Below are 23,668 nucleotides of genomic sequence, written 5' to 3'. Positions count from 1 at the left end.
TGTCTTCAGAAATTATAAAAAGCGAAGAGTCCATTTCTTAATACCAGGAGCATGAGACGCAGACAGTAATATATTTGCTGAGAAAGTCACATGACTTCAAATGCGGAAGTTTACATTTTGTTCAAATTTATTCGTGGAAAGAGGGGAAAAACACCCTGCAGCTGAAATTTTCTAATACAATAGCCATTTAAGGAATGATCACGCCTTCCAGGAACTCCATGTCTTGGATAATGTTTCATAAGCCCATCTGGACACTCATTCCCTTATGCAGTCATTCTGCCAATGTTTGTTGAGCATCTGCTATGGGCCAGGCACCTGCTAGAGCTGGGAGCACATTGACAAATGCAGCAGTGTCCCTGCCCCTGAGGAGCTCATGGTCTCGTTGGGAAGACATGGAATTGATTGTTGTGATACAAGGCATGAAGTGTTACCTGATACAAGGGTTTTGGACTTTGGCAGTGTTGACATTCTGAGCTGGGTCATTTTGCTGTGGGGCCCTGCCTGTGTGTTGTAGGATATTAAACAGCCTCCCTGGCCTCTACCCACTGGATACCACAAGTATCCCTTCTCCAGTCATGACAACCAAAAATGTCTCTAGACATTGCCAAATGCCCCTGGGGGGACAACATTGCCCCTGTTGAGAAAGACTGTTCAGTAGAGACGTTTACACAGTTTCTTAGGAAAAGAGCAGTTGATTCAGCCAGGAGGAGTTGGGTGGATTTTTATAAAAGGCTAGTGGCATTTGAGCTGGGTCTTGAGTCATGTATATGGCTCAACAGGTGATGAAGTAGAAATTTAGCACGCCAGGCAAATGGGTGCAGTGGGATGACAGAAGAGACTATTGAGAGACGAATGTGTCGTTCTTTGTGGGTGAAATCAGACTGTATAGCAGACGAGGCTAGGAAGGCAGGCTTGGACCAATTCATGGAGAGTCTTGTATGGTAAGCAAAGATGTTAGAACTTGATCCTCTAGGGGGTGGAGAGGTTGACAGGCGATGAGGTTATTCATTAGATAAGTGGTGTGTTAACATTTGTGTTGTATTGCCTGTCTAATTACTTAGCTGTTTAGCATCTGGATAACTTTACTGGTAATAACACCCTGGTTTCCTATGGGGAAATCACCTCTCCCCCATTCTCAGACCAGACAGTTTAGGTGGGGTTGAATCTGTACTCTGGTTCTACAGACGTGGCCGGTGAGAGTGCTGCATCCACCACGTCACAATGATGGTTCAGCCCCGGGCGTGTGATCCTGTCTGGACCAGTGAGTGCATACAGAAGGATTTGTTTGAGCCCTACTTTAGGAAAAAGAAAAAAGAAAAAAATGTTCTCATTCTGCTGGAGTTAGTAGTTGGTAGAATATTACATGTCAGTCTGTGCCTATTGGAGGGCATTTTGATGCAGTAACTAAAGAACCTGCCAATGTGGACCATGACACAGAAGAAAGCAGAAAGAAGAGATGGAGCCAGAAGGGTCCTCACTGATGAAGCGTTTGGCTCCACCATTGCCTGAAGCAAGTGTTCCTTAGAATTATTACACTTATGTGTCCATAAATCCCATTTTCAGCTTCAACTACTTTGAGTTGAGTTTCTGTCACTCAGAAGGGGAAGAGAGAGACCTGACAAATTGAGTATTTTAAGATACTGGTCTTGGATATGTGGAGAGTGGGTTTTCATAATACCAGCTAAAGCTATTGTTCAAGGCCAGACAAGAGGCGATAAGATGCAGTGAGTAGAAATGAGGGGAACCCAGGAGGACTGTAGGAGGGAATGAGAGTTTTATTGGAGACATGTTGAATTGCATGCTCTGCACACAAGCTCTTCCATCACATGGGTCCGCCTTCTCTCCTCATATTTTCCTCCCATATCTCTGCCATCCGTGTAGGATTATATCTCACTGGAACCAAGCTTTCTGGGAATGGGGATATGACAGTCACCCTCTAAGATGGCACTAGATGATTCCTCTCTCCTGGTATCCATAGTCAATGTAACCTCCCTTTTAGCTTGCTCTGAATGTATTGATTCACTTCCAATAAGTGGAATCAGACAGAAATGATGAGATATCACTTCCAGGACTGAGTCATAAGAAGAAGTCAGTTTCTCTCTTGGGTACTTGCTCTCCTGCTCTAAGGGGATCCAGCTGCTACATCCTGACCTGCCCGCTGGAGAGCCTAACATGACAGGGCACTGAGGGTGACCAGTAGCCTGAAGCCCCCGAGGAACTGAATCCTGCCAGCAGTCACATGAGTGAGCAGGCAGCTGGATCCTTCTTCAGTCAGGTCTTGGGATGAAACTGCAGCCACAGTTGATGTGTTGATTCCAGCCTTAACAGAGACCTTGAACGAGAGGTACCCAGCAGAGCCAAGCTACATCCTGACCCATAGGCACTGTGAGTTGATGTTTGTTGTTTTGAGCCGCTAAATTTTGGAGTAAACACTTACCACTAATACAGTGGATATTTTGTTTCCACTTTAGTTTGCATAAATAGTAGGCACTCAATAAATACTTGTGGGATGAGTGAATAGATTGATTGTAAACAGCGGCCCCAGATGCCTGGCAGATAGCCAGGTGATGATGTGTTCCGAGCTGGAGATATGGATATGGGAACTTAGCCAAGAGGTGAGAGGTGCACAGAGCTTTGATATCTAGCAGCCATGGGGACATCGATGATATCTGTAGGAAGTGATTTAGGGGAACTCGTGGAGAATGAGATGGAGAGGAGCATCATTTAAGAAAGGTGGTGTGGGCCAGGTGCAGTGGCTCACATCTGTAATCCCAACGCTTTAGGAGGTGGATGTGGGCAGATCACTTGAGGTCAGGAGTTTAAGACCAGATCACTGAGGTCAGTGGTGAAACCCCATCTCTACTGAAAACACAAAACATTAGCCAGGCATGGTGGCATGTACCTGTAGTCTCAGCTACTCAGGAGGCTAAAGCAGGAGGATCACTTGAACCTGACACGCAGAGATTGCAGTGAGCTGAGATGGTGCCACTGTACTCCAGCCTGGGTGGCGTAGTGAGACTCTATCTCAAAAAAAAAGTAATGTGTAGGCAGAGTGAATAAAGAGACAAGAAGGATGGGGCAGTTCAGAAGCAGGAAGGTGGCCAGGAGTGTGGTGTTCCTGAAGCCACAGAGAGCTGCCAGGAGATTGTTCATACATCCTATGATGAAAAAATAGCAGCTGGGATCCAGGAATGCACATGGTCATGGTGGGAGAGTGGGTTGGGGTTGTCCATGAAGAAGATGCTAAGACAGTAGCTTCAGTGGAGTGGTGTGAATGGGAAATGGCAGGGGGTCACCAGATGCTAGAGAAGCTGGAGGTGATAAATGTGGATTACCATTTTCAAAAAGCTTGCTGGTTAGAGGCACATCCAAACCAAGAGTGCGGTTAAGGTTCAGGATGAGTTGAAGGAGCTGGAGTCATATCCCAGAGCTTCAGCATGTGTATATCCTGACAGCCAGGGGGAGTTTGGAGATGGAGCAGAGGGAAGGATTAGCTGTTGGAAAAGAGATCCCAGGGGAGGAATGGGAAGATGGGAGCCAGTACCCTGGCAGAGCGTTTTGTCTTGGCACAAAGAAGTGTGTTCAGATAAGTACCTACGTTTTGGTTCAACATCTGTCCTGTGCTGTTCTGTGTTCTCCGTGAACTACTCCAGGAAAAATGTGGTTGCTTTTATTGCCAAGTTGCTTAATTGCCTTACGGAATAATGGCAAGCAAACTCGTCTTAGAGCTTTCGAACACAGAGACGAATCAAAGCAGGAAGAGGTAGAGAAATCAAATAGACGGATGGCCTTCTCATTGACAGCCTCTCAAGTTGGCTACCCCTTCTTTTATTGGTCTATTAATGGCTGCTGACATCTGTGAAATGCCTTTTCAACTAAAAATAGAAAGGGATGCAAGAAAATTCTACCTGCTATCATAAGGCATATGGTTTGTCTTTTCCTTTTTTTTTTTTCCTTCTCCATCTTGTCCATTGTAAAAGAGCATCTTGTGCAAACGTCGGGTTGACAATATTCTTCAACAGTGATTCCAGGTCCAGGATGACTGCCATTTCATGCTGTCTAAAAAAGACTTACCAAAAAGCCATGATGGTACCTCATTCCATTTGTCTACCACCTAAAACTGCCAACTCATTTTCACCTGGTTGCACTTTGCTCTCACACCTGTGAGTCAAGTAGGGCTTTGATGTGAAGAAGCCGGTTCCACAGGGCTTGACTGCCTCCACTTGCCATTCTGGGACAAGAATTTCTGATGCCTAATTTGTTTATTCTTCCTAAGACATTACATCACTGTTTCTTAGTCCTAGTTGTGGCTCCAGGGACTTAGAAATGGCACTTCCTGAGTGTTCCTATGGGTTCCCTGCAAAATACCTGCAGATTTTAATATATTCATGGTGCATAATCAGTGCTTCAGAAAGAGCCCTGCTAACAATTACCTCCTTTCTGAGAGTTTGAGAGCACAGCAAGCAATCATGTTTTCAAAGAGAAGGGAAATATCCATGCACAAAGCCCTCAGATCTTACAATCACGTTAAATCCCTCCTCCCCCCACCTCCAACCCTATCCACAGTTACTCTGTTGTTGGACAAAATGCACTGATATTCCTTATCAGGTATTTGGAATATCTGTGACATGGGGCAGCATGTGTGTGTGTGTGTGTGTGGGTGTGTGTAGGGGGATTTGAAAATTCAGATTCCTGTTCTCATCCTATAGTTCCTGAATCAGAATCTCCAGCTTGAAGCCGGGGATCTGGATTTTGTTAAGCATTACCGATGATTCTTACACACGCTGCAGTTGCACAGCCACAGGACATTTTGACTTCCGTCAGTGGAGCTCCATAGGTGAGGAGAGATACTGGGGTTTTTCTTTCCTATCAGGTATACGGTTGCTGCTGTAAAGCTAACAGTTTCCCTTCTTTCTTCCTGGGGATATTGAGAATACTGAGGGTGCTGTGTTGCCCCCACACCTCCTGTCCCCAGGTGCTTTCCATTAACATGCATGCAGGCGGGACTTCCAAATCCCAGCATCTGACAACTCTCTTTGGTCACTGAATTCTGCTCACCCATGCCCAAGGAAGGCTGGAAGTGGTATGGGATTAACACTTCCCCTCCCTAGGATAACCAACCCTCACCAATGAGTGCTGGAAACCGGAGAATGTATATTCCAGCTCTCTTGCCCCAGTGGCGGTGGAAACCGGTGAATGTATATTCCAGCTCTCTTGCCCCAGTGGCGGTGGGTGGGTGATCACTCTGGGGAGTATGTTCTATACGAGCTCCAAGAATTATTATTATTATTTTTTTTTGAGACGGAGTCTTGCTCTGTCGCCCAGGCTGGAGTGCAGTGGCCGGATCTCAGCTTACTGCAAGCTCCGCCTCCCGGGTTCACACCATTCTCCTGCCTCAGCCTCCCGAGTAGCTGGGACTACAGGTGCCCGTCACCACGCCCGGCTAGTTTTTTTGTATTTTTTAGTAGAGACGGGGTTTCACCATGTTAGCCAGGATGGTCTCGATCTCCTGACCTCATGATCCGCCCGTCTCGGCCTCCCAAAGTGCTGGGATTACAGGCTTGAGCCACCGCACCCGGGCCCAAGAATTCTTTATTGGGAAGAATTTCCAGGTACTCACAGTGGTAACTTGCTTGATGACACACTTTTTGTTGGCTTCTGTCTGTTCTCCATTTACTTCCCCACTCCTGACCACTGGGCCGTTTCCTGGATTCACCTTCCCAGTTCAGTACTTACATTCAAATGCTTGTCTCATGGTCGGCTTTTGGAGGAAGCAAAAAGAGCATCTGCTGATTAAGGAGCAAAGCTTGTTGAGCCACCGCTAAAGCAATGGTGTAGAAGAACCCTATCAGAGAAGGCTGAAGTGGATGGAAACATGTTTCGTGGAAGGGAGTTCACTTTTGACTAAATGCCCAAATGGTATCCGTTAGATGTTTATGTTCAGCTTCCAGAATCCTAAGTTTTAGCCATTTCTTTATATTGCCCTCATAGTATCTACTCTGTAGTCCTTAAAGATATTCCCAGGGATTGTAATTTTTTTTCTTTAGTGGTTCATGTGTCTTAATCGAAGCATAAGGAATAAATAGAAATAATAAATGTACAAGTGGAAGCAGAGTAATGCACACTTTGACCATAATTTACAGATATTTTACTGCTTGGAGCATCTATAACCCACCAGTAACCACTGCAAATGCATACTCTTCTTTGTAAGGTTGCATATTTCATCCTAAATGGCTTAAATATCTTTACTTATCCATTTGTAATAAAAAGACTAGGACTTAAAATAAAGTTAAGTGCATTTGAAGGAAATCGATTGTCAATACTCTGTGCTGCTGATACAGGGAACATTTTCCCCCCTGAGGTGTTAGTACATTAAGGCAAAACTACGTATGTTCTGATTCTAAATTCATTAACTATTTACACCTCATTGACTCACAACTTTTTGTCCCCCTTGATAAGTCTCATTTTTAACCTTCGTGGTTGACTTTAGATGGAGCTATTTAAAGCAGCCTTTGTTCTTACAAAATGATTTTTAGTGGCACTTCAGAAAATTTACAGAGTGTTTTTTTAAATTGGCCTTTGATCCCCTATACATAAACAGAGGTTCTGGGGATATCAGACTGTTAAAGATTTAAAACCAAAGTCTTGAGCTTACGTTTGTAAGCTTTGAAAATTTACTTGTTTTCCTCTGAGCCTCAGTTTTCCTTATCTCTAAAATGGGAATAGCACTACAACTGTCTTGTAGGCTTCTCTGTAGTTAAAGGTCATGTCTCAGGCTTGGCATAGAGTATGTTCTCAAAAATATTTTTATTTTCACTCTTCTGCACAAGTCCTAAATGGACATGTAATGACTTCTTGCTGTTCCACCCCGCAGCAGTATGAAGCTTGCATGTGTCTCCCAATTTACCATCCATTAGTGAGTGAGCAAAGCTGGTGACCACTTTTTGCCAATGGCCACCCACAGTCAGGACTTGCACTTACTCTCCAAGTTGGAGAAAAGGAGGTTGTGATCAGTTCTGGGTTAACCATGGACAGTGGTGATCTTGTCGTCTTTGTTAGTTTGAGGTAATGTGGTGTTGGCTGGAACACTCAGCCCAATATGAAGCATGAGAGGAGGGAACTACAATATTTGTAAGGTGGCATCGCCCACACCATCTTGCATTTCTTCAAGATGACCCTGTTGTATGGCTGTTCTGAGGAAGTCACCACTCACTTCCACAGAGCAGGTACCATGTGCCAGGCACAACGGTGAGAAATTTCTCATGGATTCTGTCATTTAATTCTCCCGACAGTGCTGGGTGAGAAGAATCATCACTGAGCTGGATTTGGATCCTAAATTAATTGCTTACTAGCTTGGCGACTGTGAGCAAATGTCTTCATTTCTCTAGACCTCATCTGTAGAATGAGGATGGTAATCTGGTTTATAGTGTTGTTATGAGGACTCAATGAGAATCTGAATGGAGGTATAGACCTAGTGCCTAGTGCATAGTAAGGCTGAATATATGCTCATTGCTATTTATATGTTGCTATTAGTAGTTCTATTGCCGCCATCACTATCGCCATATTGGTGAGGATGCTTTAGACCAGTGGTTCCCACCTTGGGGAGATTTTGTCCCTTGGGGAGCACATGAAAATATCTGTACACATTTGGGAGGAGTACTGGCACCTAATGGGTAGAAGCCAAGACTACAGCTAAACATCCCACAGTGCCCAGGGAGCCCCTCCACAGCAAAGGGTCATCTGGCTCAAAATGTCAGTAGTGCTAAGTTTGAAAAACCCTGCTATAGGCAATATGTCATCTTCAACAAGCTAATGCAAAATGGGGATGTGTCATCTCATGGAACAGGGAATGCAGCGGTATGGTAGTTTTGAAAGCCAGCTGATGTAGCAGCTTCACAATTTTCTGGATGTTACTGGTCCTTTATTCTTCCCTGCCCTGCCATCTTCAGTATTAGTTTGTCCTCAGGCTGGTGGCAAGGTACCTGCGGAGGGTCCATAGGTCCCAATCCCATGAGAAAACATCTGGAGGTAAAGAAAAAATATATTTTCCTGTGGCCTTCACTTGGATAAAGGAAATGTTTTCTAAAAAGTAATAACAATATTCTCCTAGATCAGGTGACTTGGAACCTATGACAGTTCCTGAAGTAATCGCTTACAAGGAGAATAGTTACCATATTTGGAGATGGGAATCTCTACTGCCCACTGTATTGAGAGTAACTATTAATATGTTAATTATATCATCATCATCATCATCGTCATCATCGTTGTTGTCATTGTCCCCATTTTATGTGCAGGAAAGTGAATAGTGATGTCTCCTAAACATCTTGTTTAGTTCACATTGTTATTAAGTAGTAGATATGGGATATGAACACAGGCTGTCCTACTCATCAGCTCCATTCTCTTATTTTTAAAAGATAGTATGTTTTAGTTTAGTATTATATGTTTCTAAAAGATAGTAACATATGATAGTATGTTTCATAAAGGTATACTAAATAGCATATAAACTAGCCTGCCCTAAATCAAAGACACAGCTTAGTTTCTACTTATTATTGGCCAAGAAATCAGGAATTTTTACTTGAATCTGATGACGCTCAGAATATTTGTTTCCAAAGTGTTCTTTATATAGGCAGGCTCCCATTTGGTGCCACAGATTACTGAACCTTCTTTTGTATTATTGTTATTCTAAGACCAGTTGGTTAGGAATCTCCACTCTCATGATCATGAATCAATGACATGATTCTAAGCCTGGCTACATGGAGATGAGTCCTAGTAAACAGAAAGACAAGCTGCATCACGATTTATGTCTCATAAACCCAGCTCTGACACAAAACAGACTTAAGTTTTGAGTACCACTCTAACCACTAGCCAGCTCTGTGACGTTGGGCAAGACACTGAATTTCCTCCTTTTTTTAAGCTTTGGTTTGCTCATCTATTTAAAAAGGAAATCATAATACTGCTTACACCTAGAGTTACACTGTGAGGACTAAATGAGATATACAGTCAAAGAGATTATATAGTAAATACCACATGCTTGTTACTTTTGTAGCTGTTTTTGTTATCAGCATGACCATAGCTTAAGGTGCTATTTTTGTTACCATTAATATTTTCTCCATCTTATTAAGGGGATGTAGGCAGGAGATGAAAAGGAATGAGCCCAAGTAGAAGAGGAAAAACTATCATGTTTACTATTTCAAAGACACTTTGAAACAGTGTGAAAGTTGGTGTCTTTTCGGAACAAAGAGACCTCATCTCTGGACACTGAATAGCTCATTCTCAGTATTAAATGCCTTGGTTAATATCAAAACCCTGACCTACATGATAGATGGTGAGTTAGTTCAAGCAATCAATAACTATATATCGAGTGTCTGCCATGTGCCCAAGGACTGAGGGGGGAACAGAGAATATAAGGTGCAATCCAGTCCCCGTGGTCCTCAGACTGTTTTAATTAGTTCATTAGTGGACTCAGACTGTGAGGAAGCCTTCAGGTAAGTCTGAAGACTGAGAACTTGAGGGCAAAGTAGGTCTTATATAATATTTAAATTGCGCAAAACATTTTATTGAACCCAGAGTCATTTATGAATACTTTGGAGTAACATATGAACTCTTCTGTGACTGCTATTGAAAGGTATACTTGAGAGGAGGATTAAAAGGATGCTTGGCTACTTGATTTTTTTTTTTTTCTGAGACCAAGTCTCAATCCGTTGCCCAGGTTGGAGTGCAGTGGTGTGGTTGCAGCTTACTGTAGCCTCAATCCCCCCACCTCAGCCTCCCAAGTAGCTGAGACTACAGGTGCACACCACCACACCTGGCTAATATTTTAAATTTCTTGTAGAGATGGGGTTTCACTGTGTTTCCCAAGCTGGTCTCTAACTCCTAGGCTCAAGCAATCTGCCCACTTCAGCCTCCCAGACTGATGGGATTACAGGTACAAGGAAGAACCACTACCTCTTGCCTTCTTAGATTTTTAGATACTAGATTTTTTTAGCTTGCTTTTTTCATCCTTTTCCTATTCTGTGTGATAGATCACTGATAATCTCTTAAAAATCCTAGAGTACTGTGGAGTAATCTACAAATCTCTGGAATTCACTGGATGTTTACCCTGACCTTCTGGAAAAGTTCTTAAACAAATATAAAATAATAATGGAGAAAATGGTCATTGAAACCTCAGTGAAGGCAGAGTGAAGCCCAGAGGATTGGCACTGGAAATCATTATGGTAATGGTGCATCTTGAAAAGCTAACTAGTCCCTCTCCACTGCCTGTGGTAAAGCAAATATGCCTTACAAGTCATTTCAGAGTCTGCTTTGAGCCTTCCCTAGCCCACATCTTTAGTTCCAACTCCTACTGTCTTGGCTCTTCCACCAGTGTCCAGCCCCTTGACTTCAACATGACTGTATTTATATTGAACTGATTTGCTGTTCCTAGAAGGAGCTATGCTGTTTTGCTTCAGGCACTTTCATAAGCTGTATTCTCCTTCGGAAATATCCATCACCCAACTCTCTGGGGAATTCCTACTTATCTTCTCTATTTAGACATGACCTTCTCTAGAATGCTTTGCCTGACCTGCCCTTCTGCCATATCTGGCTATAGGCCCCTATTGAATATTGGCCAAATCTTTCAAGACAGTTGCAATCACTTATTTATGTGTTTGCATATGCTATTGGACTATAAGCTTCTTGAGTGCAGAAACGGAGTCTAGGTTATATACTAAATGGTTTACATGGGGGACTAGCCTCAAGAAGGATGCATGTTTGGTGACTGAAACAATAAAGGACTACATAAATGGATGAGCAGGTTGACTTCTCAATTCATTCCAAAGTGGTTAGCCCATTTAGACAGCAATCTACTTCAGGGCAGAAGGAAAGTTCACCAAACATTTACTGAGCTTATTATGTGGCTGGTGCTGTGCATCAGGGAACAAATCTTTGACATCAAGACCTTTTAGTTTAATAGAAGAGAACAACATTTACGGTAAGCTGAGACAAATGACAGGGTAAGGGTAAATGGAGGTGTTAGAGGAGTTCACAAGAAGACCTTGTCTGTGTGTATGGAGGGCTGGGTAGGGAGATGAAGGATTGGCAGGGAGAAAGTGATATTGAAATGGAGATCTAAAAACTAAACAGAAGCTATCCAGGAAAAGAGTGTATGTAAGAGTATTCCTGGCTGGATGAACAACATATACAAAAGGCTGGATACAGCAAGAGAACAGCCCTCCTGGGTCACAAAGTCAACTTAAAAAGTGCCAGGAGCAGCCAGGCGCGGTGGCTCATGCCTGTAATCCCAGCACTTTGGGAGGCCGAGGCGGATGGATCATGAAGTCAGGAGATTGACACCATCCTGGCTAACAAGGTGAAACCCCGTCTCTACTAAAAATACCAAAAAAAAAAAAAAAAAAAAAAAAAAAAAGCCGGGCGTGGTGGCATGCACCTGTGGTCCCAGCTACTCGGGAGGCTGAGGCAGGAGAATAGCCAGAACCCAGGAGGCGGAGCTTGCAGTGAGCCAAGATAGCGCCACTGCACTCCAGCCTGGGTGACAGAGTGAGACTCCGTCTCAAAAGAAAAGAAAAAAAGCCCGGAGCTGGTAAACCACATGGACAACTTTAGACCTTATCCTGGGGAATAATGAAGAGCTATGGGAAGATCCTATGTTTGAAAGTAAGATGATGAAATTTACACTTTAGATAGCTCTCAGCCAAGTAGGAGGCTACAAAGTCCTTGTTCTTTTTAAACCAGCTATATGGAAGATGCCGTTTTTGACATTTGCTTAGATCACAAATTGGGAAGTAATTTTCATGTCCAGTAGGAGGAGCCAAAGTCTCCAGGTTTTTTCTAACCATAGCAGGGCGATTCTTGGCCCTGGGTTGTCTTGGGAGCTGTCAACTTCAGCACCTGTCATTTACCTTCCAGTGGCTCAACATGTAGAAATGACAGGAAAAACTATACTTGGAACGCGAAAGGTCATTGTGAGAAAGAAACTAATACTTTCCAAATGAATAGCATAATGGCATGCCATATTGATCTTTGCTCTAATTTTGTTTTAAATTGTAATGGATGCCTCCCACACATATTAAGTTTCTTAAGCCATGTAGCAATACAGGTACCAGTGAGTCATGCCTGACACTCATCACTAATCTATCTAAGCCTATTTCTACTCTACAATAAATAAATCAGAGCAGACTCAAGCTGACCTTGATTTTCAGATAGCTGAATATGTTTTATTTCATTTCCAATGGTAATATATATATATATGTATTAAAAAATAATCAAAGGGCCCAGCAATTACCCATTTTAATGAAACAACAGCTGATGTTACCGCCTTGAATGATTGCATTCATTTGTTCCTTTCTGGAATAAAAAATGAAGGAGAATAGAGAAACACTTCCTGTTGGTGAATTTGCACAAAACATTATATTTCAACAAAATTTCCCATTAACTGCCATTTATTTCTTCTCTCATTATTGATAATTTGCTTTTAAATTGAGAATACCTCTTTTACAACCCATCTCATCTCCCTGCACGGCTAGACAATTATATTTAAATTCGGTGGTTTTCCCAATGTAAACAGTTTCTGGGGGGAAATGATTATGATGTTACCAACCCCGATTTATGGTTTCATTTTGCTATCACTGAAGGATGAGACTAGTATAAAGAAAAAAAACTTGCTTACATACAAATATGTTATTATCAAAGAGAGTTCTAAGGAAACGTATGGTAAAAACCAACCCAAATTGCAAAATCGCCGGGGCCAATGATAAAGATGTCTTTTGGATTTTGCAAACTTACTTTTTCAAAGGGTGATCAAATATTGCATGCTTTAAAAAGTAATCCAGTTATAGGCAGAAGTTCCCTTTCTTTTATTCTGAGGTTGAAAGAAACCCCAGCCCGATAGGATTGCAAGAGGAACCCCTAATGAATCTGCTCCTTGATGGGCGCTAGGAAATACACGTACATCTTGTACAAAGGAATGCACATCACATGGCCCCCCTCTTTTGGAAAGCTTACAGCATTTCTTAGAAGAGGATCCATGGTATAAGTGCAAACGCAATCACATCACAGGACGGGAAAATGAACAGGAGCCTCAGATCAAGTGCTCAAGGCTGGAATCTGGCCTTGTCCAATCCCATCTGCCCTTCAGAAGGCAGGGTGGTGCCACATAAAATTAGGTAGACTGCCTGGGGAATCCTGGTTCCTTGCCAGCTATGTGACCTTGAACAAATTACAACTCACTGAACCTCAGACTGACTTTATTGTACAACAAAATCTCCTGGAATAGTTGTGGAAAAAAGAGGAAGGGAGGAAGGAAGGAAGGGAGGAAAGGAGGAAGGAAGAAAGGGAGGGAGGGAGGAAGAACGGGAGTGAGGGAAAGGAAAAGATGGGGAAAGGAGCAGAGTTTCTCACTCAAGTCCAGAGTGGGACCCAGAAAGGGAGAAATACTGCTTTAATCTCTGTAAGCATCTGTGAAATGGATAAACCTCCAGTATATACTTCCAGTTGTTGAAAAGACTCTATGTAAAGTGCTTAAAACAGCATCTGGTGGAAAGTAAGTGCTTATTAAGTGCTAGTGTGTATTAAGCCGTCATGGGGCTTCTGGCTCTAAGGCATCTGCTAGGAGGACAATCCCTAGACCCCTTCAGCGTCCACTGCAGGAGTAGGTGGCCAGGAAGGGGGCCGGACAGGAGAGGCCCAGCTGTGAGGATTGGAGGCGTCCCAGGCCAGCCACATCCACCCCAGCCCTGCATGGCATCCAGCCTGAATAACTTTTTGCATCTTGGATAGGGCTCAGTCTCTGCCTGGCCGCGAGATTTGAAGACTTGCCAGAAAACTTCCTCAGAGAAGAAAGGACTGGGGCAAGAAGCTGCCTCCACTTAGCGTCTCTCGGGAGGATTTGTCTACTTTGATTGGGGTCGGGAGGAGGGCGCTAGTGCTCAATGAGTGAGCCCACCTGGGGACCACCAGGACGAGGACGGGCGCAGGTGAAAGTCTTGGGCTCATTGACCCAACATCCAACTTTCACCCTCTTTCCCCTTTAGGCCAGGAGACCAAGGCACCGGGTCGCGTGTCCGCCGCCGCCCCCTGGAATCCAGGGCTGCACGCGTGACCGCGGCGGCGGCGGCGGCGCTGGCGAGGGGAAGGGGGAGGGGGCGCTCCCTCGCGCACCGGATTATTTTTGGCTCCGCAGCCGGGGCTGCTCGCTGCTTGTCGCGCGCTCACACACACACAGACACACGCACACACACACATGCACATATTTTCTCGCGCTCTCTCCCGCTCTCCTTTGTTTATTTTCTAATCTATATTTTTGTTGGAAGATTTTCTCTCTATTCTCTCCCGCCCGCCTGCAAGCGCCCTTGCTGGCCGTCTGGGTGCACACACCGCTCCCTCGATCACCCCAGCCCCCTTCCCGGTCTCCCGAGCGCAGGGTTTGAAGGTCACCTCCTTTCCAGTCCCCGTGCGAGCCGCGCTGCCGCCGCTTCCTCCAGCCGGAGCCGGTGGGACTGGCTGCACTGCCCTGAAGTGGTTCTCCAAGCAGCGCGGCGGGCGGCGGACAGCGGACGGAGCACGGAGCCCAGAGGCCGCGTTGGGTGGGGAAACCCGAACTCGCGGAGGGGAATCCCTCCCCCTTCGCCCCAGCCCCTCAGCAGCACCCGCGGTGGGGCGGGGGCGCTCTGCCAGCCCCGGGAACAGCAGAGGCGGCGGCACTGGCTGGACCCACGCGCGCGCCTCCGGAGCTGAAGAAGGAAGGAGTGAGCCGAGCCGAGCACCCCGCATCTGGAGGGGACAGCCAGCCGTGGGCCCCGCCCCGGCGTCCGGGGCAGGAGAACTCCAAGCGTCTTGCCCAGGCAGAGAGAGCAGGAGCGGACCGCGCGCCGGGGATTGAGAGTCCTTGCGCTCCAGACCCCCATCCAGTGGCGGTCAGGGTCCCCGCCTGTCCGGACCCTCGCCGCGCCCAGGCAGGCGCGCCAGGGCGGGGCTGACCTGCCCGCGAAGTTGCGGACAGTGCGTGAGAAGCCAGCACCCCCTTCCGCCGCCTCCAGCTTATGGTGAGTGTGGCTGGGGGTGCAGAGAGCGCACGGGAATTCGGGGGTCTGGGGCCGAGAACGCGACCGCAGCCGGGCTCCCCGGGAGTTCTAGGTAAGTCCAGGCAGAGTCATCACCTCTGCAGCCACCCCGACATTGTCCACAGGGTCCCACGGAGGGAAGCGCTGGGTCCCCGATAACTGGCCTCCTCCTAGAGCCAGTCTGGGCGCTCTGGACGGGAACTTTTTAAGGGTGTGTGGAAAGATCTCGAGGCGTGTCCCTCCCCCGCCCCCAGGGGGCCGAGACCCTGAGCCCCCTTGTGCGTCGCTTCCAGAAGCGCATCCTTCCTCGCCCCAGAGCGCCCCTCCGAAGCATTCAGGCTACCTCGTCCGTCCTCCTGGGAGCGAGTCCTAGGTGCCGGGAGCAGCAAGAGCCTGCCTGCGCACTTTGATTAGTCTCCCTGGCCGGCTGCAAGCATGCACTCAGCGCGCCCCCCGGGCCGCTGCCCCCGCCGGCAGGGTGTGCAGAAGGAGGCTTCTCAGTGACCCGGGAAGACGTTTAGGTGCCCCGAACCCCTTGTGGGAGGAGGGGAAGAGGAGGCTTGCTTATCTGGAGAGAGCGCCGCTGTGTTTACTGGCACTGGGATCAATGCCCCGCGGTGCCACCTCGACCCCAGGGGAGGGGGCCAGTCGGGAAACCCGCGAATGGGAAACTCCTGCTGTGCCCCTGGTTCCTGGGAGCCTTAGAGAACCTTCACACCAGAGAAGGAAACCCAGGAGTAGCAGATGTCAGCCCTGCGCTGTAGTGCAGGCCTGGGGGGGCTTGTCAGCTCCAATCAACCAATTGTCCAGCGATGGAGGCGAGGGCGGGGCTAGTGGGGCGCCGCTCCCATCTCCCCACCGCCCGGGAGGCCACTTGGCTGTGAGCTCCTGGAGCCTCCCTGGCGCCAGCTTAGGGGACCAGGTGTCACGCGGAGCCCGGAAGCTGTCCACTCAGGAAGGGAGGGGAAGACCCCGATCTAACCTTGTCCTGGAGCCCCAAACTCCAATCCTTGCTACCAGGGAGTGTCCGGGGGAGGGGGGGTGGGGGGCGAAAGGAGCTCATTGCTCCTGTGTGGGTCAGAGCTGGGGTGCACCTGCTGGCCCCAGAACATCTGGGGTGCGGCTACTGAAGAGCTTGGAAATCCTGGTCAGGCAGTCAGGGCAACTGGCACCCCAAAGGCAGGTCTTTTCAGTTGAACTTGAAAAAAAGTGGGGGACGTGTAGCTTTGTTTGAGTTGAAACATCATGTCTCCTAACTTGGGTTTTCCTTTATTAGAATAATGACTGTTTATTTTTATTTTTAAATAACTCCATTGTGCAGAGAGGCCTGGCCTTGACCGCACAAGTTTAGGACATGCCTCAGCCTGCGATCCCTTCCCTGCCCCCTGTCCTAGTTCATCTCCCCTCCATTTATCATTTATCTTTGTTACAAAAGAGAAAAAAAAAAAAGAAAAAGATGAGAGGGCCTGGATTCTTTCAATTTTTAAGTGACCACAGAGGCCCTGGCTGGAGCTACTGGCAGATTTATTTTTAGCCAAGATCTTTTATGTTCAGAAGCAAAGGACCTGGGGCCTATGAAGGGTAAAGGTGGTGCTGGCAGTAGTTGTGCTGGTAAAAAGTGGGGCTGACTCAAAACCTGTGTCCTCTTTGAGCTCATCAGGGAGGCCCTCCGTTTGGAAGAATTCCCTGGGCTTTCCTTAAGTTAGCTTATGGTTGCCTCGGGCTAGGAAGAAAGGTCATCATTCCTTGCAGTAGTGAAAGTGACACCTTATGGGTCCCGAGAGTGGAGCTTTGTGGCCCAGAAGAGCGCAGGGCTTCTGGCTCAGTTATCTGCCGGCTGTGTGACCTTGGGCAAGTTACTTTACCTTTCTGAGCTTCTGGTTGTCACCTGTAAAAGCAGAGTTTCAGTCGCAGTTCTGTCCTCAGAGGGTTTGGGGGGTAGATTACATAAAGCACTAGACATTTAGAACAGGGTTTTTGCACATGGTAAGTGACTGAATTATGTGTTTTCTTTCTTTATTCTTTCAAGTAGATTGCTCTAATTTTCTAGCTTTATAACACCAAGTGGGATAGGAAAGGCAGGCAGCTTGCCTTACACACATGCATTTTCTTTTAAATAAGCAACAGAAGCCTCAAGTCTCCCATTCCGCTCACTGCATGTTCCAAGGAGGAGCATGGACAAGCTGTCAACCCACTGGCCAAGACATAGGCTGGTGGCATTTGACTTGCTGTCTCAACAAACACCTGAAATTAAGTTTTTGCAGCAGTTGTGCGTTTCTTCTGACCCACTGGAAGACCTTCATCTCCTTGGCCCCGTGGGATGAAAGTATTGCCTTAGCGAGTCTGTTTTTTTTTTTTTTTTTTTTTTAATTAGAACATCATTTTTTAAATACATAGAATATTTTGAAAACACAAGAATTGAAGAATATTAGAAGTGGCTTTATCATTCGTCCTGGGATTCACACATTGCAATTCCTGTGTTTAGATATAAAATTTTGTGGCCAGGTACAGTGGCTCACGCCTGTAATCCCATCACTCTGGGTGGGTGACTTGCTTGAATCCAGGAGTTCAAGACCAGCCTGGACAAATTAGCAAAACCCTGTCTGTACTAAAAATACAAACAATTAGGTGGGTGTGGTGGTGCACACCTGTAATCCCAGCTACCCTGGAGGCTGAGGTGGGAGAATCACTTGAGCCTGGGAAGGTTGAGGCTGTAGTAAGCCGATATCACACTACTGCACTCCAGTCTGGTTGACCAGAATGAGACCCTGCCTCAAAAAAAAAAAAAAAAAAAAAAAAGAAAAAGAAAAAAGTTGTGATAGTATTTAAACAATTTATGATAACATTTAATTGTATAAACATATAAACATCTGTGGCACACATTTGCCCATAAACAAACTGAATGCACAAATACCTTGATCCAGGTTTTAGAAAGAATTTCAGTTTTGTTGTGGCAAGAACACAACATGGGCTGTACCCTATGAAAAGATTTTTAAATGTATCATACATGATTGTTTTACGGATAGTGTTGTATAGGAGATCTTCAGGAGTTATTTACCTTTACTGTATGAGGAACTTGGGGATCTAAAATCGTCATACTCATAGAAGCAGAGAGTAGAAGGTGGTGGCCAGGGTCTCGGGGGCCAGGGAAATGAGAATTTGCTGATCTAATCAACAGGTATAAAGTTTCAGTAATGTTGTAATAAATCTTGCTGTCTGTAGAACATACAGTTTTTTACATCACCCTGAAGCTACAGAGCTTTCCACTCAGAAATGAAGCCGTAACATGGGTCTGAGTGGATTTCTCTTCCTGGAGTGGACCCAGTCTCCCCTATTTTTCTCTTCATCATAATTGAAGCTTCTTTTTTTTTTTTTTTTTTACCTCCTCCTGTAAGGTTTGAGCACAGGTCTTCTAGACATCCTCATGTCTCTGATGATTTTAGAAAAAAAAAAAAAAAGCTTAGTCCTTTCAGGTTGAACCATCCCGAGCTATTATATTTTATCAGAGTCTTTTCTGTTAATATATATTTTTTTGTATCCAGAAAATTGGGTCTGCCCTGTATAGGAATCTGACATTTCACCTTTCCAAAAATTAGACCATTTTGTTTGCATCCTTTAAGCCGATGTGTGTGGAGTAATGAACACATTCCAAGAGGGAAATCGTATTTGACACAGAAAATACTTTGGAGACACAGCAATTTCCCAGTGGCGTGTAAGGAGACTATTGAAATCCTAGCACATTTGCTCTGAAGGACAGAGGGCAGCTCGTCCTGCCTTTGCCACCCAGCATGGGAGTTACACAGTAAGCAGCATCCACAAATTAATACTGGCTGACTTTCCTAAAATCATCCCTTAATCCGTCGCTTTCACATTTATGCACAGCGTTGTGCCGGAGACCTCAAACTCCGAGGCGATGTTTTTAAAGACACCACGAGGCTCTTCCTAATGTCTACCTCCATTATTTAAAATACTGCCTCGAGGCACACGTATAAATATTAAAACTTTAATTAAAGAATCAATCAGTGACGGAGCTTCAAAACAAGGGGATCCAACACTTGGAGATGATGTCAACTGTGAACACAGTTAGACTCAGTCGCAGGACTAGGGGTTTTTATGAAAAGTGACGCGTGGAGTTATATACACAGGGAACTGTCCTCGTTTTTTGAATCTGCAGTCATTCTGAGCACTGTCACTCATTACCACTGGTTTGTCATTGGTCGCTAGTCAAAGAGACGTGGGTGACCGTGGCCTGCTACTATGGAAGAGTGTGTTGTCTTCAGGGAAGGAGTGGCTAATACAATAAATATTTATTTGGAACGTACCACATGTTAGAGCCTGTGCGTGGTGAATAAGGCAGATCAGAACTTTGCTTTCTTGGAGCTTATATTGTCATAGGGGAAACCACATCATAAGCAAGACGTTGAAATATATTTTCATAAGGATAATGACAAGGGTTCCAAAAATTATAATGTGATAGTGACTTGGGGGGACATTCCAGAAAGGAGAGATTTGACCTGAGAACTACGTGAAAAGAAGTAGCTGATCTTTATGGATCCATACATGTATCCAATGAGTATTCTACTCATCTCCACTTTCTTTTTTTTTTGAAACAGAGTCTCACTTTGTCTCCCAGGCTGTAGTGCAGTGGCGCGATCTCAGCTCACTGCAGTCGCCGCCTCCTGGGTACAAGTGATGATCTTGCCTCAGCCTCCTGAGTAGCTGGGATTGCAGGTGTGCACTGCCATGCCTGGCTAGTGTTTGTATTTTTAGTGGGGATGGAGTTTCCCCATCACTGGTCTTGAACTCCTGGCCTCAAGTGATCCACCTGCCTCCTTGGCCTCCCAAAGCGCTAGAATTATAGGTGTGAGCCACCACGCCCAGCCTCATTCACCCCTACTTTCTATGACTTCCTGAGTGTTCATCAAGCACCCACTGTATGCCAAGCACTACTGAAAGCACTTCAAGTGCAGAGTGATGAATACATGCAGACACCTTGTCCTGACAGAATTCCATTCTAGGATGGTTGTCTGCATGGAGGGCGTTTCAGAGAAGGAGATCAGCAAGCTCAAAGATCCAGAGGTGGGAACAATGACAAAATCATACAATTGAAGGTTGGTCCTATAGGCCCTTGAGGCCTGGGAAGGGAGCCTGGCTATTATTCTAATGGGAAACCATTGGGGGATTTTACGCGGAGAGATACCAAGATATATTTATGCCTTAAACATTATGGGAAACTTGTTAGGTGTTTTTGAGATGAGTAAGTAAACAAGCATGCCTTCCTGGCCAGCCAGCTCTTTTTTTCCCCCAAGTTTCAACTCATTTCTATAAGCAAATTTGGTCTGTGGACTCAGTGACATCTGAAAAGGTAAGCCCTGCAATGTCTGATAAATCAAACTCGATTCCCCACCACCTCCTGCTTTTTAGGGCTTAGACCGAAATCTTTCATTCAAGAAGAGGGATTAGTTGATAGGGAAAAAGAACCTCATTTTCCAGTAATGTTCTTTGTGTGAGGGTGGAAGACCCTGGGAGGATACATCTGTATATATTAGCCTACTTAGCTTTTCTTTCTCTGGGGCCTCCCTTCAAAGATGCAACATCATGTGTGCATGCGTGAGCAGCCGCACCCGCCCACCCCACCTTCCCCCCCACGCTCCCCCCCATCACACCCTCCCCCCTCATCTTACCCTCCCCCCTCCACCACATCCTTTTGATGGCTTGGCTGACATCTCTCCTGGGAGTACCCTGAGAACAGTTGCACACAGATGCCCTTTATTGATCATCTGTCCGGGTAGGTTCCCTTTCAGAGTATGGCCACAGATTCTCCCATTGGTAGGTGTGGGCCAGGGTAATGACAGATATAGACAGTGCAAAGTGGGTTGCTTATGGAGAGCTCTAAATGCAGCTGACATTGTCCATCTTCAGAGGCTGCCCTGCCCTTGGAAGGTGGAGGTGCAATTTGATGGAGGGTTTGGACAACTGGACTATGCACGTTTCCTCCCATATTGACTGTCTCTTTATCCACAATACTGGAACTCCATTATTGCCTGTTATATGTGCCATGAACATCGTAATAAGTGTACATGGATTGAACTCTTCCTACACAGCACAAGCTGAACCAAACACTGTACCTTCATGGCTGTGTATTGTGCTATGTGTTTGTGGCGTGTGATCGCCTCCCCCACCCTCCCAGCAGTTCACCTTGTTCACTTCCTACTCATCCTTCAGGTTACAGCTCAAAAGCCCCAGGCTTAGAGAAACTGTCCCTGTTTCCCTGTGTGGATCCTCCTTTTTTTTTTTTTACAGCCATCCCAGGGGCATTTTATATTTTATTGAGTGACTCTGTTTTATCCTTTTTCTCTTACTCCACTGCACCGTCAACTGCAGGTGGGCCATGCATGCACCTGTTTGGACATCACTGTCCCCTTAGCATCTAGTGTGGTGCAAGGCACAGAGCAGAAGCCCCACATGGAAATAATGAATTATTCCACTTGAAGGTTCTCGCACACTTTGAGGTTGGTGCTTTTCAGATCCGTATTTTGCACATAAAGAGTGGGGTGTAGGCAGGCGTTAAGCAGTTCGTCCAAGGGCACAACAGCAGGTAAGAGGCACTTCCAGGATTTTGAACCTGACAGTCTGAGTCCACAGCCCCTGATGCTTATCACTGTGCACATGGCCCCTTTTGCTGCCTTTGTAAGACACAGGGGAGGGTGGGAGGCAGTGTGTGCATTGGTTAGGGAGCTCTTGCTGCATAGGTTGAGTTGTTCTGAGAAGTGACGCTGAGCCCATTAGAGCCACAAAAGGAAAACAAGGCACTTGTTTCTATTTATTGCAATATTACTTTATCGTTGTATAAGAGCCTCGCTGGATTTCTGCACTGGTGCAATCTGGCTCTTGTCTTGTTGTTTGTCTCCTTGGAGCCCCAAGACCTTGGGCTGCCCAGGGCATCTCTGGCCTCTTTCTCTAGGCTCACGCTCTGAGCATGATTTTGAGGGAGGGGTTGGACCACCTGCCTGGCTACAGGCAGTCCTTGGGCATCATGCAGTCACAGCTGGAGCTGCTCTGATAGCCACTCAAAATGTGGTGTGCAAACCACTGCTCACTCCATCTAATCACCGTCTTCTGAATCAGCTTCCCTCTTCATTTCTTCTGAGAACAAAATTAGATCTTTGCCAGCATAATAGATGAACTTGTGCAATCACCTTGTTCATTGCTAGTTCTGCATTTCCCCAAGACGTTGATGTCTCTTTTCTGTGAATTTTAGAATATAGAGTGTCAGAGATGAGGGTGAGGACTTGAGGTTTTCAAAATTGTCTTCTTTGTACCATGGTTGGGACTCTAATAAGTATAAACTTACTGGAAGCTCCTTCTGTGCTGGGGCTTCCTGTGCGTCATTTCATTAACTCTTCATGGCAAACCCTTTATTATACCCACTTGACAGATGAAGGAACTGAGGCCCAGTGACTAAATGGGAAGTCAAGATTGCAGACTCAAGCAGTTCTCTCCCCTGCTGTGTGTGGAAAGGGCATGCTTGGGATGCAGGTAATAGCAGAGGCACCATGATAAGGTATGAGGAAGGAGGCAGTGCAGGTATTTCACTGAGATTTCAGAATCAGTGTGTCTGGCTTGAGATCCCAGCTCCATCGCTTTCTAGCTCCATAACCTTTCACTTTCTTCAATTTTTCTAAACCTCACTCTATGCTTACAAATGGAGAGAATAATTATCACAACACTGTACAGTCCGTCTGAGGATTAATCAGCCTCCTAAATTATCTTAGCAAAGTGCGTGGCACCTAGTGTGTATTTAGCGCAAGTGGGAGTCATGGGGCTGACTATGAAAATCATGACAATTACTATTATCCCTTGATAATAATGATAGCATTATTAACCTTGTTTTTGTTGCTAGAATTTCACAATCCCTTTGGGCAGCAAATTGGTCCCAGAATGCACTTCCTACATTTTCCTCTTGACTGTAACTGAGGTGACAAATTGAGAGTGAAGGGGGAAGAACCCAGCATAGCTGCAAATGTACGGTTGAGATCGTTGACAGACTTGAGGCCCTGTGTGGAGTTCTGCCTGCAGAGGATGCTGACAGCAGCCATATGCATGGGCTCTGATTGATTGGCAGAGAGAAACACTAATTTATTAGACTCGTTATGAAAAGTGACGGAGCAGGGGATCGAGAGGGCTGATTCAGCATCAGTAGCCCTGGTCAGATCCCAGGGGTGTTGGCTTGGTGTCTGTTTCCCTTGGGAGCAGCCCCCTGCCTTGATTCTGGGTCACTGCCTGTGTTCTCGAGTGAGTCTCTTAAAGATGTCCATGGCATGGCTCACTGTTACCACATTGTACATATCATACCTATTTCTTCAGCATCCTTAGAAAGCTGAGTCCAGTTCAGGTTGCCGTTGATTGCAAAGGCTGATAAGAGGAGGCAGGGAGTGTGTGCATGCAGAAATTCCCCAATGGAGGGAAAACAGTCCTTTTCACAAGTTAGAGAAAGTGCAGGAGTTTCCTTGGGGGAGAATTAAGGGCATGGCTGATACCTCTCTTTAGGAACATAATGGCCGGGCATGGTAGTTCCTGCCTGCAATCCCAGCAGTTTGGGAGGCTGAGGC

The 23,668-nt window shown here is 45.9% G+C and overlaps 1 protein-coding gene across 4 annotated transcripts in view; it reads left to right on the top strand.

Annotated features, from left to right (window-relative positions):
* RBFOX1 (RNA binding fox-1 homolog 1) overlaps positions 1-23,668 on the top strand; it is a 2,535,170-nt gene that overhangs the window by 800,554 nt on the left and 1,710,948 nt on the right. For 3 of the 4 annotated variants that reach the window (XM_033235808.1, XM_033235804.1, XM_033235807.1), the window contains exon 1: positions 14,128-15,129. The exons of the other annotated variant lie outside the window; for it this stretch is intronic. The gene's annotated coding sequence lies outside the window, so the exon portion shown is untranslated. Of the gene's footprint in view, positions 1-14,127; positions 15,130-23,668 lie in introns of those variants that run through there. 4 annotated transcript variants of the gene reach the window in all.

The sequence above is a fragment of the Trachypithecus francoisi genome, unplaced genomic scaffold, assembly GCF_009764315.1.
Source record: "Trachypithecus francoisi isolate TF-2019V2 unplaced genomic scaffold, Tfra_2.0 Lachesis_group15, whole genome shotgun sequence".
In the NCBI taxonomy this organism is placed as follows: Eukaryota; Metazoa; Chordata; class Mammalia; order Primates; family Cercopithecidae; genus Trachypithecus; species Trachypithecus francoisi.
This window is presented reverse-complemented; position numbering and strand designations above follow the sequence as displayed.